The 13,280-nt window shown below is 40.6% G+C and overlaps 1 protein-coding gene across 7 annotated transcripts in view; it reads right to left on the reverse strand.

The window, feature by feature from the left end:
• EBF2 (EBF transcription factor 2) overlaps positions 1-13,280 on the reverse strand; it is a 202,060-nt gene that overhangs the window by 153,156 nt on the left and 35,624 nt on the right. The gene's annotated exons all lie outside the window — the stretch shown is intronic.

Consider the following 13,280-nt stretch of genomic DNA (forward strand, 5'->3'; position numbering starts at 1 on the left):
AAAAAAAAAAAAAAAAAAGAAAATATGTATGCTATTTAAAAGAACACTCAGATGCTCCATAACTCCATGAATATATGAAAAACCACTGAAATGCACACCAAAAATGGATGAATTTTATGATATATAAACTATACCTCAATAAACAGTTTTTAAAAAACACCCAAATAAAAAATTATAAGTAAAAAGATGTATAAGGGATTATGAGAAAAACATAAACCAAAATTAAGCAGAAGTCACAAAACTAATAGTAGGCAAAGTAAAAAGTAAAAAAATGCATGAACTGGGTAAAAAAGCTAATTTTATAATAATGTAAACATTTATATTAATAATACATAGTAATCATAAATATAAATACATCAAAATATAAATTTTAAAGTATTAGAATTCCAAAGAAAAATTGGCAGAAAAATAATTATAGCTAGAGATTTTAACGTATCCTTCTTGCTCTTTGGCAAATAAAATAGACTAAAAAATAAACAAGGTAGGGCCAGGTACAATGGATCATGCCTGTGATCCCAATACTTCGGGAAGCCAAAGCCTGAGGCTGGCAGATCATTTGAGCTGAGGAGTTTGAGACCAGCCTGGGCAACATGGCAAAACACCATCTCTACAAAAAAGTAAAAAAATTGGTCTGGCATGGTGCCACACCTGTCATCCCAGCTACTGGGAAGGCTGCACTGGGAGGATGGCTTGAGCCCAGGAGGTAAAGGTTGCAGTGTGCCAAGATCGTGCCACTGCACTCTAAGCCTGGGCAACAGAGTGAGACCCTGTCTCAAAAAAAAACAAAAAAAATTGAAAAAGTTTGAAGATGTGAAAAACATTAATGAAATTTTTTTCCAGCATCCCAAAAGGCAAAAATTGTTCGAATCACTTTTTCTAACCAAACTGAATAATTTAAGGTAATCTCTTAACTTTTAACAAATTAACAAATCAATCACTTAAAAATCAGAACTGCAAATTGAGTACTTACAAAAAAATGACAACCAGAAAAATAATTACTGAAACTCAGGAAAAATCATGGCCAAAACTGCACACAGAGGAAAATGTATAGCCCAAAGTATTTTGTTTAAAAAAAAAAAAAAAAGAAAATCCAAAAAATAAACTAGAATTCAATCAAAGAAACTTAAAAATGAAACCCACAGAAAGCAGAATAATGAAATTAACAAAGATGAAAGTAGACCATAATTAAGCAGAATTGACAATAAAATTAAATAATTTAAATATAAACTAGAAAAACTTCTGCCAAGGATAAGAGGAAGGAGGGTAAGAGAGTGAGAGAAAAAGAGAACACAAAGGCAAGTACCTCATTAGGAATGAAAAACATTCAGAATTTATAGTTAAAGGGGAGATGATTTTAAATTGTGAAGAATGCTACATATAATCATGTGCTAATAAGTATAAAAATGTTGACTAAATCCATTATTTTTAGGAAAATACTAAATTTCAGAATAAAACTTTCAAGATGTTGCAATAATTTTCATAAAACTGCAAGTTTTATTAGGCAGCCTTTGAGCAAAGATTTTGTGTTGCAAGCAAACAGAAAAAACCAAAAAGCATAGGAGGTCATGGAGATGGGTCACCATGAAATCCTGGAGACCGCACAGCTGGAGCAGAACTTACAGGTGGTATGGTATGGTGCGACCCACTCCCTCCCACCCGCTCTGTGCTAAAATCCACTCTATTTCATGCTATGGTTTCATTCCACTGAGATTGGTAAGTCCCAAAGACACATTCTCTCAGATTATCACCGTTGTTCATGCAATATTTAAGAAAAAAAATGAGGCCAGGCACTGTGGCTCACAGTTGTAATCCTAGCACTTTGAAAGGCTAAGGCAGGGCAGATGGTTTGAACTTAAGAATTTGAGACAAGGCTGGGCAACACAGCGAGACCCCATCTCTATAAAAAATACAAAAATTAACCAAGCATGATGGTGTGCACCTGTAGTCCCAGATACTCAGGAGGCTGAGGTGGGAGGATCACTTGAGCCCAGGTGGTTGAGACTGCAGTGAGCCAATACTGTACCACTGCACTCTGGCTCTGGGCAACAGAGCCAGACCCTGTCTCAAAAAAAAATTAATCAAACAGACCCACTCTAACCATGTCCATCTGACATGGAGTATAACAGAAAGAACATTCAAACTGGGGACTGGAAGCTAGAATTCTAGACCTGTTCTACCATTAACTATAGTTTCAATGCTATCTTGAGAAGGCAGTTTCTCTCTCTGGCCATTAGTGGACATACAAGGCTTAGTTAGACTATGCTTCAATCCCATAGAACCAGTTTTCAAACAAATCTGAGAAAAAGAATAGCAATGTTGGTTCAAATAGCAGTTTTCTCTGCATGAAACTGGCTAAAAATGCTCATTTTATAATAGTAAAAAGAGCTAACATTGATAATAATACATGGTAATCATAAATAAAAAATATACATCAAAATACACAGAATTCCAAGGATAAGTTGGCAGAAAAATAATTACAACTAGAGACTTTTATCCCTCTTGCTCTTTGGCAAACAAAATAGACTAAAAAATAAAGTTGGAGAAGATGTGAATAACATTAATGAAATTGTGTTTTTAGGCCTTCTTAGACCTTCTTCCCCATCCCTCCTAGCTGCTATCACCATCCCTGGGTCTTGGCACACTTACTCTACCAAACAAGAGCAAGACATAATTCTACTCGCAAGCTCACAGTGTCGTGAAGGAGAGATGACTTACAATGTCAGGCAGGGGGAGGGAAAACAAGAGAAGTGACCAGATGGGTGGTTCAAGCAATAGGTGTGAAGGAAACAGACAAGGATATCAGTGTCAGGAGAAGACAGAAACTGATGGCACAGGAGAAGCAAACTCAATCTTTCTCATGCTACTTCAAGCCATAGAAGAAGAAGGAATGTCCGACTCTGAAAGGGACACCAGCCGTAGGAAGAAAGATGAAGAAAGTGCATTTTGGGCGGTTTTGTTAGGGTGAAACTGCTGTCATTTGAATTATCTCCACATGGTGATTCAGATGTATCCTTCCATGTAAACTCTGGTGGTGACGTTCTACTTTCTTCCCATTTATTTGTAGTACTTTCTGGGTTGTGTTTCAGAGTGTCATTTAATGTCATTTTATGACTCCCTGGTTGTAAGTGTCTGAGTATTACCAGGGCTTAGAGATTTACAGCCTATTTTAAACTCAGATAATGATGTTTAATTTGTTATTGGCTGTGTAAAGGTTAACAAAGAAATAACTCAAATTATCATCTCAGGGATAACACATTACAAGAGGGCAATTAAGCACACTACCTGGCATTACACAAAAGATTGATATCTTGTTACAAGAGGACAGATGAGTTCAGATTTCACAATACAGGAAATACACTCGTCACCACCGTCTCTCTTTGAATAAACAAATACCGGGTCCCACTTGCCAGCACCACTGAGTAACTAGTAGGGAAAGAAAAAACTTTTCAAGAAAAGGAAAAGATTGACATGTGGCCAATTTCTTGTAGAAGGGCTGGAGAAGAAAGAGAGAAACTCGGGATCCTAGAGAAAATTAGGTTGATGTTACTGAAGTGAAAGATTAGGTTCCCTCTTAGTTATAAACAAGCTTAGAGAAAAACAGACATGTACCCAATAGGCCCTTGAGAAGAGAAAGCAAAATAAATAAAACCATCAGAGCCAAATTGTTATTAAATTGTCTCTGAAATGGAAAATGAAAAACAATCTATTGCCACCATCATTTTTGTCTATTTTCTTCTCCTCAAAACACACATTCGTGGTGATTTGGTTCGCATTCTGTGGATTTGGGGGCCAATGAAAATATAAATAAATATTATTTTTTAAAACTCATCAGATAAAGATGTACTTGAATTTTCCAGCCCTCTCTTTCTGGAGTCATTTGTTAAAGCAGCATTTCTCATGAAAACTCTCATCTGACGAATGCCCTATTTACCTCCCTCAAAGAGAACTTGCAATTTTTTTTCCTGTACTCATTTTCCATTACTTTTCTTTTCTTCCCTCAGCAGTCTTGGTCTCTCTACATCTGGGTTTTTAATTTCCTCCTGCATTTCCCTATTTCCCTACATGTCTTCTGCTTTCTTTCACATTTTTACTCTGGATCTTGTCCTTCGGGTATTTTTTTTTTTTTTTTTTGTCTTTGCCTCCCATCTTCCCAAACCTTCCGCCATATCCACACACACCCTCTCCTGTGAAAGCTCCTGCCCTCCATTCTCTCTTTCTATCATCGTGTTCGGTCTGTCCACTCAGCTCTTCCCTGTTTAGTTTTTCTACCATCACGTTTCAGCAGTCCTCTATTTCCTCATCGTTTTCTTTGCTGCTCACCTCCCACTAAATTTCTCTAGTACCAGCTGTGTGGCTCAAAACCCTTCTCCACTTGGACCAAGACATCAAAAGTCTCTGAAATGGATCTTGCCACAGTCCACGGGACCTCAGAACTCAAGGCAGTAGCACCAGCAACTCAAAAACAAGGGACCCGACTACCCCGGCAGAAAACTCCTGAGCAGCTAGAAACTCATAACAGCGGGCCATGAAAATTGTAGAAATCACAATTTTATTGTCCCAGGATATTTCTGGAGTCCTAGAACTTCCTAAGTTACAGTCAAATGAGAATCTGGCATTTGAGTCCTTACTCCCAAATCCTCCTCACACAGGGGAATTGGGAGAGGCTCACCCTTCTGTTTGGCTTTATGTTGTCAAGAGGAGATACGGAGTGATGTGTATGTTTGTTACTGGGCACCACAGTTTGGCTTGCTCAATTACAAAGCAATGCAAATGCTAGCTACACCATCATCATCAATATCACTAAGTGGCCTTTATGAAGCTCAAACATATTTTGGCTCCAGTGGTGAGTCTTGGGGAAGATGGAGAAGACATGGTCCCTGTTGTCTCTGCACTTACAGCCCAGAAACCACCAGCAACAGCCATGATCACCAGTACTGAGGCCATATTGTATGAGAAAAATAAGACAAATTCAGTAACTAGCCCCTGTTGACACATAAATAAACTCACTATTCATTTGTTGCTTTAATCAGCTGGCTATATCTTGGTTCTGTAACCCCTAAGAAATGGAATTGTTAGTATTTCACAAGGATGTGTGCATCCTCGCAAGTCCTGAATGTCACACGAGGGAGCCAAGCCTAGACAACACTGTCATATGGAAACACCTGGGATCAAGGGATAACGCATTAGTTAAGCAAACTAACCTTGAGCCTTTGGAACTGAAATATCAACAAAAGGATAAAATAAATTTGCAAATTGTTCTTCCCTGTGGACATTAGCCAGGCGTTTGTTCTTTAGCCAACAACAATCAACAGGCACAACATAACCGTAAAAATGCCAGCTGAGGAGCTCACCCAATAAATAAAGGAAAATCCTTGTATTATGGATAGACTGCCAATGGTCACACTGCAGGAAGCGAGCAAGGAATTGAAATTAGAAAGTAGGGGTTGGTGCAAAAATCAAACCTACCTCAACAAGGGGCCATAACTGTTAACAAAAGCTTGAGATATAATGCAGTCTTTAGCAAATGACTCCTAGCATGGGAAGCAATCTTATGGCCTTTGGGGTACCTAAAAAGATGTGCTAAAATGTAACCCAATGAGCACCAAGTGCATGCTAAGTGCCAGGCACTGTGCTTGGCAACAACAGCTCACTGGGCCCTCAAAGGGCATCATCCTGCCAAGACATTCATCCAGCACTGGAATGGGAAGGGAAGGGACATAGAGTCTGTGTCTTATAAGACCAGCTCCTACCTTTGAAAAAAGTTGAGAGGTGAAGGAGGAGGAAGGATGAGACAGAGGAAGAAAAAGAGGTTGATGGAAAGAGATTTAACTAAATGGATACTTGGAAGACATCTATGAAGACATCTATTAATATCTAGCTGAACAGATATCTACATATTTGCCAAATATTATTCAGTTAGTCTTAGCAGATGTGCTTTCTTTTCTTTTACAATATCTATAATTCTAAATAATCTCTCCATTAAACATGGCATACATATAAAGGAAAATAAGTTTATTTGCTTTTTTTTTTTTTTTTTTTTTTTTGAGATGGAGTTCTGCTCTTGTCCCGCAGGCTACAGTACAGTGGTGTGATCTTGGCTCACTGCAACCTCCACCTCCAGGTTCAAGCGATTCTCCTGCCTCAGCCTCCCGAGTATCTGGGATTACAGGGACATGCCATCATGCCCAGCTAATTTTTGTATTTTTAGTAGAGACGGGGTTTCACCATGTTGGCCAGGCTGGTCTGGAACTCCTGACCTCAAGTGATCTGCCCACCTCGGCCTCCCAAAGTGCTAGGATTACAAGTGTGAGCCACCACACCCAGTCCTGCATTTTTAAAAAGAACTGCTCTACCTAAGTTTCCTCCCTCATGCCCACTCCCAGACAGCCTCTGGATCCTAACAATCCTGCTCACATAGGAACCCCAAAATGGGGATGACACATAAAAATGAACTGAAATGCACTAAACTCACTAGGATTGTGGTGAAAACTAAGAGAGCTTCCTTTTCTGAGGCACAATAGCCAGAAAGGCCTCAGTACCACCTGACTTTAGCACAGACAAAGGGAACAGAGAGTTCAGGCAAAGGAACATGAGGATCCCAGGCCCCTTGCTTGCCTGAAAGTGGAATCAAAGGTGCCAGCCCAGGGCCAGGATCCCACTTCTGGGACTGAGCTTGTGGCCATGTTGCCTAAGGCAACACGAAATCTGCTGATGGGGTGACGGATGGGTAGGACCACGCAGAGGGGAGGGCTGGATGGGAGACGAATTTTATTTTGTTGCTCCATTCTTAGATAAGGGTGTAAGGGAAAAAATTATTGATGAACTACTTTGTCATCGTTAAGAGTATTGCTGACACATTCCCAGCAGGCTCACTGCGAGGCAGCCAGCGCCGAGCCTACCCAACGCCTTTTGTAGCCCAGACATGTGCTGTGCATTAGACAAGGTGTGTAAATTATGACAGCGCCAATTCTTCGCCGAGGGCCCGGGGCTGAGCACTTCTCTGCCTCCTTTTCCCTTTGTGTTCTATTTCCCTACGGCCCTTCCCTCAAAGCAAGTAGAGTTTCTCAGAGAGAACATTAACAGGCAGAGGCTCAGGCTTGGAGTAAATATTGCAGGATGGAAATGTGGAGGGAATTAGCCTTCTTTTCCTTGCAGGCTTTGGAGTGCTGGGTGAGAAATAAATAATGAGGGTAGTAATGGCCCGATTCTTCCCGGCTGCGTCTCTCCCCCTGGGTGTGGAGCCTCTTCTAAAGTCTGAATGTGGCTGCTTGTGGTTGCAGATTTGATCTTGAAGCCAACGGGATAGGCAGGCAGGCAGGCACGTGACCTGGACAGCTCTCAGACAGCTTTCATCCGGGGAAGGTCTCATCCCTGTCCTCAGCCTCATTTTGCAGACAAGGATCCCAAGGAACACAGGAAGTTCCTGACTGGTCACGTGGAAAGCAGAATGGGTCACTTGTCCTCCGAGAGGCAATCCAGAGTTGCTCCTCCGCTTCCACTCTGGGAGTCTCTGGGAGCTTTGGGTAACGTCGGACTGGGAGGGTTCCATGGATACCTAAGTATGTATGGGGCCCTGGGCCTCTGGGAAAACTTGCAAAAAAAGTGGCCAAAACTTCTAGGCCCTTTTAGAAAGGAGCTGAATGCCCCAAGAGCTGCTGCTTCTTCCCCATCCGTGTTCCATCACTGCTACTAGATTACTTTCTGTGAGCAAGAGTTTTCAAAATGTTTCTTACAGCTTCAACTTTTCTTGTTACTCCCAACCCTCTCGCCAAAAGAAGGAGATGAAAGTTGTTTACAATGACTTTTATGTGGGTAAGGCAGCAGATAAGTAGTCTCCTGCACTGGAACTTCTGGAATCAGATCCCGCTTCAGAAGAATGGAGCTTGCACTGTGGTTCCTATGGGAGCACTGTTGGGGTGGGGGGCTCCTCTCCCTGGCCTGAAGCAAGCTCAGGTTGAAATCTGATGCCCTAAGAGGCGATCTCCACCTGGAAGGTGATCAGGAAAACTGACTGAGGAGCTGCGAGGTCATTATGCTTAGAACATTGGGCCATCATTCCTCCACGGGGAAGAGGCGATGGCCAGGACTGCTGAGAACCCAGAGGGCAATCATTACTGACCCGACCCACCCCACCAAATTCATACATTCTCTGCGCTGAACCGTTATAGCCTTCTCCTGAAAAATCACCTCTCTGGCAAAGCACCAGGAGGACAATTAGGGATTAACCAAAGTGCTCTCTCCTGCCAGCAAGAGTTTGGGCTCCTGGGAGACGAGGGGTAGTTTGTAGCAAAGCTCTTTGTCTCTGCAACTCTCTCATCTTTGTTTTCTGTCTCATTAGGAGAGGCATTTTCCTTCCACTCTGTGGAGGACTTTAACTTCTAGGTATCGTTTGACTATTGAATTTATATGTTCCCCGTGTTCAAAGACCTTAGGACAAGATTGACATGGAAAAAAAAAAAGGATTAAAACTACTCAAAATAAAATCTATATGTGGAGTTTGTTACCATTGGTTCCAATATTATAAATCTTTTAAACAATGGCCTTTCTTGTACCATAATTTCAAGCCCAGTGAATGATCTGTCTCTAAACTGGCTACATTTGGTAAAATTTTTGCAAGAAAGATGAGCAGAGTACAATGTATCATGATTTACATTGATGCCCAACTTCCAAATTGTACTCAAAGTATAATCTATTTTGACTATTAAGATAGGGCTAAAATAAGTCTGGCCCAGCAGTTCATGCCTATAATTCCAACATTTTGGGAGGCCAGGTAGGTGGTTTACATGAGGTCAGGAGTTCAAGACCAGCCTGGCCAATATGGTAAAAACCCCATCTCTATTAAAAATACAAAAATTAGCTGGGCGTGGTGGCATATGCCTGTAGTCCCTGTTTCTTGAGAGGTTGAAGCACATGAATTGCTGGAACCAGGCAGACAGAAGTTGCAGTGAGCCAAGACCACCCCACTGCACTCCAGCCTGGGTGACAGAGCAAGACTGTCTCAAAAAAAAAAAAAAAAAAGGCTAAAATCAAAGTGGTCCCTTTTATAATGCTGTCTATAAAATCAATTCCATGATCAAAATTAATCACATCATTTAAAAAAATATAACAGTCCCCTAAAAGGCACCTAAACCCTTCAACTTCCAAATGGTAACTTCGTAACCAGGGCTGACAGATGGGTGCCATAGCTCAAACTGAGCCCCACCTCATTCCATAAAATAGAGTCTATTCCTAAAGAATACAACAGAATTATCTTTAATTTCATTTATCTAGAACAATGGGATCCATATACAACAGTCCCATGGTGGCTAGTCTTCCTTTGAGGTAGACAAGAAATAGAAGGAGGATCATTGAGGCACAAAAGGAAGAACCACATGCCCAGAAACACAAGTTCAATGGCAAAAAAATCAAATTAAAGTACAAGGTTTTCTTTTGTCTATTGTGCTTCCTACCAGTCATGGGAAAACCTATGGAACACTGCTAAGAAGTTACTTAGATACTAAAGAAGAGCTGAGATATATCTATATCCACATCTATATCCAGGATATAGCTATATGTGATATATATATCATATATCTATCATATATATCATATATATCTCATATATATCATATATATATATATAGAGAGAGAGGTATTTTCTATCTTGATGTCCACAGGTGGGGGGCCTTGACTCACATCTGTAATTCCAGCATTTTGGGAGCTAAGGCAGGAGGCTCACTTGAGCCCTGCAGTTCAAGACCAGCCTGGGCAACACAGTGAGACACCATCTCTGCAAAATGTTAAAAATAAGCTGGGCATGGTGGTGTGTTCATGCAGTCCCAGCTGTATGGGAAGCTGAGGTAGGAGGATCACTTGAGCCTGGGAGGTGGGGGGCTGCAGTGAGCCAAGATTGCACCACTGCACTCCAGCGTGGGCAACAGAGCAAGACAGAGTCTCAAAAAAAAAAAAAAATTTTTTTAAATGATAGAAAGACTCATGCTTTGAAGCATCCATGTAGCATGTCTCCATTGGCACTCTGCTCCCTCCCCAACACAAGAAAAAAATGCCTTTTCTGCAGAACAAACATTCATTTTCACAAGGAGCCAAACACCCTTGGACAGAGACAAATGCAGAGTGGGAATAAAAAGTTAAAACATACTGTAAGGCAGGTCTTCAAAAAGCTGATCCACGTGATCTTTCTTTGAAACATTGCTTATAATTACATTAGGGATAGAAAATAAAAACAGAAAGTAACAAACAGATCCAGGGCCATCATCAAACCACCCTCACCATTGACTCTGATTTTCTTTGCTTCCTGCAGGCACGTATGTAGGCACATTGCACAGAGTCGTATCTACAATAGAGATCAACATGTGTTCTAGTTTTTCACCAAACATTTATTTTTCCACATTGCTAGACAGCCTCTATAATTCTTTTCAATGACTTTGTAAAATAGTGCATAAAATCTCTGTGCCATCATTCGCTTAGTCATTCTTCTCTTATGAAGCAGTTAGGTTGCTCAGGTCTTTGCTATTCTAGATAATAAGCAATGGAATGAACATCTTCATGGATGTAGGGTTGCAATTTTCTGTTGCATTATTCCTTATGAGTCTATATTTAAATAAACAACCTTCTATATTCTTCCTGATGAGAAAACTATGTTGTTCAGTTAATTACATTTCCATGACACTGTCTGCTTGCCAGTGCCCAGCAGGGATTTTTTCAAAGCAAAAATCAGAAGCCCACTAGCTAGGCTGATGCTGGCTATAGTGAAACAAGGCACACTGCCAAGTCCCCATCCCTCCTTTTTAAGAGACTGGAAATAGGATTTTAACTTCTGTGTTGTGAATCTTCAGAACCACAGTAATTTCTTTTCCCTTTAAAGGTCGTGGGACTGAGTAATCTGAACACAGTAGGACCCACTTGGTTCATACTTTTTTGGTCATTAATCTGATATAGCTACTATCAAAAACACTCCTCTGGCCATATTTACATTTTCACCTTTTTGTCAGATGACAGCATAGTCTACCTCAACAGAAGGGATAAATAAGTTGTTCGGTTACTGAAGGAGCAGGCCCTTCTAGACAGCCACAGAAGCAAATAAATTGATGGAAGTAATACACACAATCCTTAAGAAATATTCTCACTGAGAGATGAAGTGTGACTTAAAGAGAATTGTTGTTTCTCCTGTCTCTTTGGATCCACGTTGCTTCTGTGAAGTTTTCTTCTGCGATCTGATCATTTCCATCCCTGATGTTTTAAATTATTGGATTAACAGGGAGAGAGCCCGGCCTCTTGGTGAGTGGACAGGACGCCAGGCTGTGTGTCCTGCTTTGGGCACTGACTCACTCCACAGCCTTGAGGGAGCCCCTGAACACCCCCCCCGTGGCCTCTGACATTCTTCATTCACGAAACGTGAATCACTTTGGTATTGGGTCCCATTGGGAAACTAGAGATGCAATTTGCTTCATCATGTTTTCCTGCCAATACTGTCATTTACTGCTTGTTCTCCTCTATTTCATTTGAGTTTTTTTTTTTTTTTTTTTAATCATCTAATCCACGGTCCATTTGTAAAACAAACAAACCGCTAAAGAAATGGATGGAAACTAAAACAGTCTCATTTAGAAAACAAAAGCACGAGTAAGGGTGCTGGGGAAGGGTTTCACGGAGAATATGGAGAAGTCTACAAGACAATAACACTCATTACCCCTGCATGAAGCTCCTAGGCTCACACCAAGCCTTCAAACCACAGAGCAGGAGCCAGGCTGCAATATGGCGATCACCCTGGATTCCTGGATCAGACACAGATTTTGACCCCTAAAGAACCATCGCTTTCCCATACACTTGCACCTTTTGCACATGTGTGTGCACACACATACACACACACACACACTACAGAGAAAGCAGCTCCCAATTATAGATATAAACTAGCCTAATATAACTTGAAAAGTACAGCAGGTTTCCCTAAAAAAAAAATAATAATTTTATCTCAGCATTTTTCCCGGAAAAAAAAGAAGACATCACTGCATAGTTTCCAAGTGAAATAGTTTTAAATGTCCTACATTTGGGCTGTTCACAGAGGCTAATATTTGAATCCACTTGGGAGACTCTGTCCCCAATTCCAATGCAATCATCATGACCGGCAGGGCCTGGGAGATCTTCCAGGTCAATATTAGTTTTCACCAATTGCATACAAGATGGACTTCAGTGATACACGGGTATGGGTCTGTTTTTCCCAAGCAGTATTTACAGCACACAACCTCTCCTCGGCTGTAAGTACAAGGCAAGTCTTTAAGACGTCTACGGAAAAATCATAATATGCATTACGTCTGCATTCCCGTATTTTCTCCTTTTCCTGCAGTTCCCTTCACATTCGTTCTATTCTGCATTTGACCAACAATACTGCAAAACACGTCCTGCCTTGATCACCATGAGAAGCCTCAGCTGGGAAGGACCGGGTAAGGTCATGTTCCGCGCCCATTAAATTAATGTTTAAGTGACTGTTTAAGAGCAAAAAGTCAGCCTGGTGGTACCACAGAGACACACGGTGTTGGAACCCAAGGACTCCAAGACAGGTATTGAGCCCATCAACCTACTACATTAACCAACAAAGTACTCACTGAGATCACTGTAACTAATAGGGAAAAATTCTCTATTGCAAAGTGCTAAGTGCAGTTAGGAGAATTAAGGCTTCCCATTTGATTTTTTCCTTTTGCCTGAAATTTAACTGCCAATATTAAATTAGCAGCATTTTATCATGCTTGCTTTTTATATTCCAGGCCTTTGTTTCCTTAGAAACTAAACAGAAAGGAGGAAAAAAGTTACTCTGCATAGAAATACATAGTTAACTGTCCATGCCTAGAATAACCCAACTACACTTACCCCTGTTTATCAACCTCTCAAAAAAAAAACAAAAATAAAGCAGAAATAAAAACAACACATGCTATGTGTGTGTAAAATTGTAGGAAAAGTTGTTAAGCCAAAAAGTTTGTGATGTTTTATACAGCATGCTCATAAACTGAAAACAAAATTTTGATTGCTTATATATTCTGAAGTGTTTCCTGCCTACATATCCTCAGAAGTCCCAGGAGCTTTCGTGGACACATGGAAAATTTCAAGTTGAGCCATTTTTAAGTTATCCATGAGTAAAAGAAAAAAAAAAAAAAAAAAACCACTGTGGAGTGGGTGTTTGAGTTTGTCATAAAAGAGGAAAAGAGTTATTTTGCTCTTTCTTTCCTTTTCCTTGAATTACTTCACAATGGCTGAACATACTTTGCCTGAGTTTTCCCTTTTTTTTTTTT

Source organism: Piliocolobus tephrosceles, chromosome 7 (assembly GCF_002776525.5).
Source record: "Piliocolobus tephrosceles isolate RC106 chromosome 7, ASM277652v3, whole genome shotgun sequence".
NCBI classification, from domain to species: Eukaryota; Metazoa; Chordata; class Mammalia; order Primates; family Cercopithecidae; genus Piliocolobus; species Piliocolobus tephrosceles.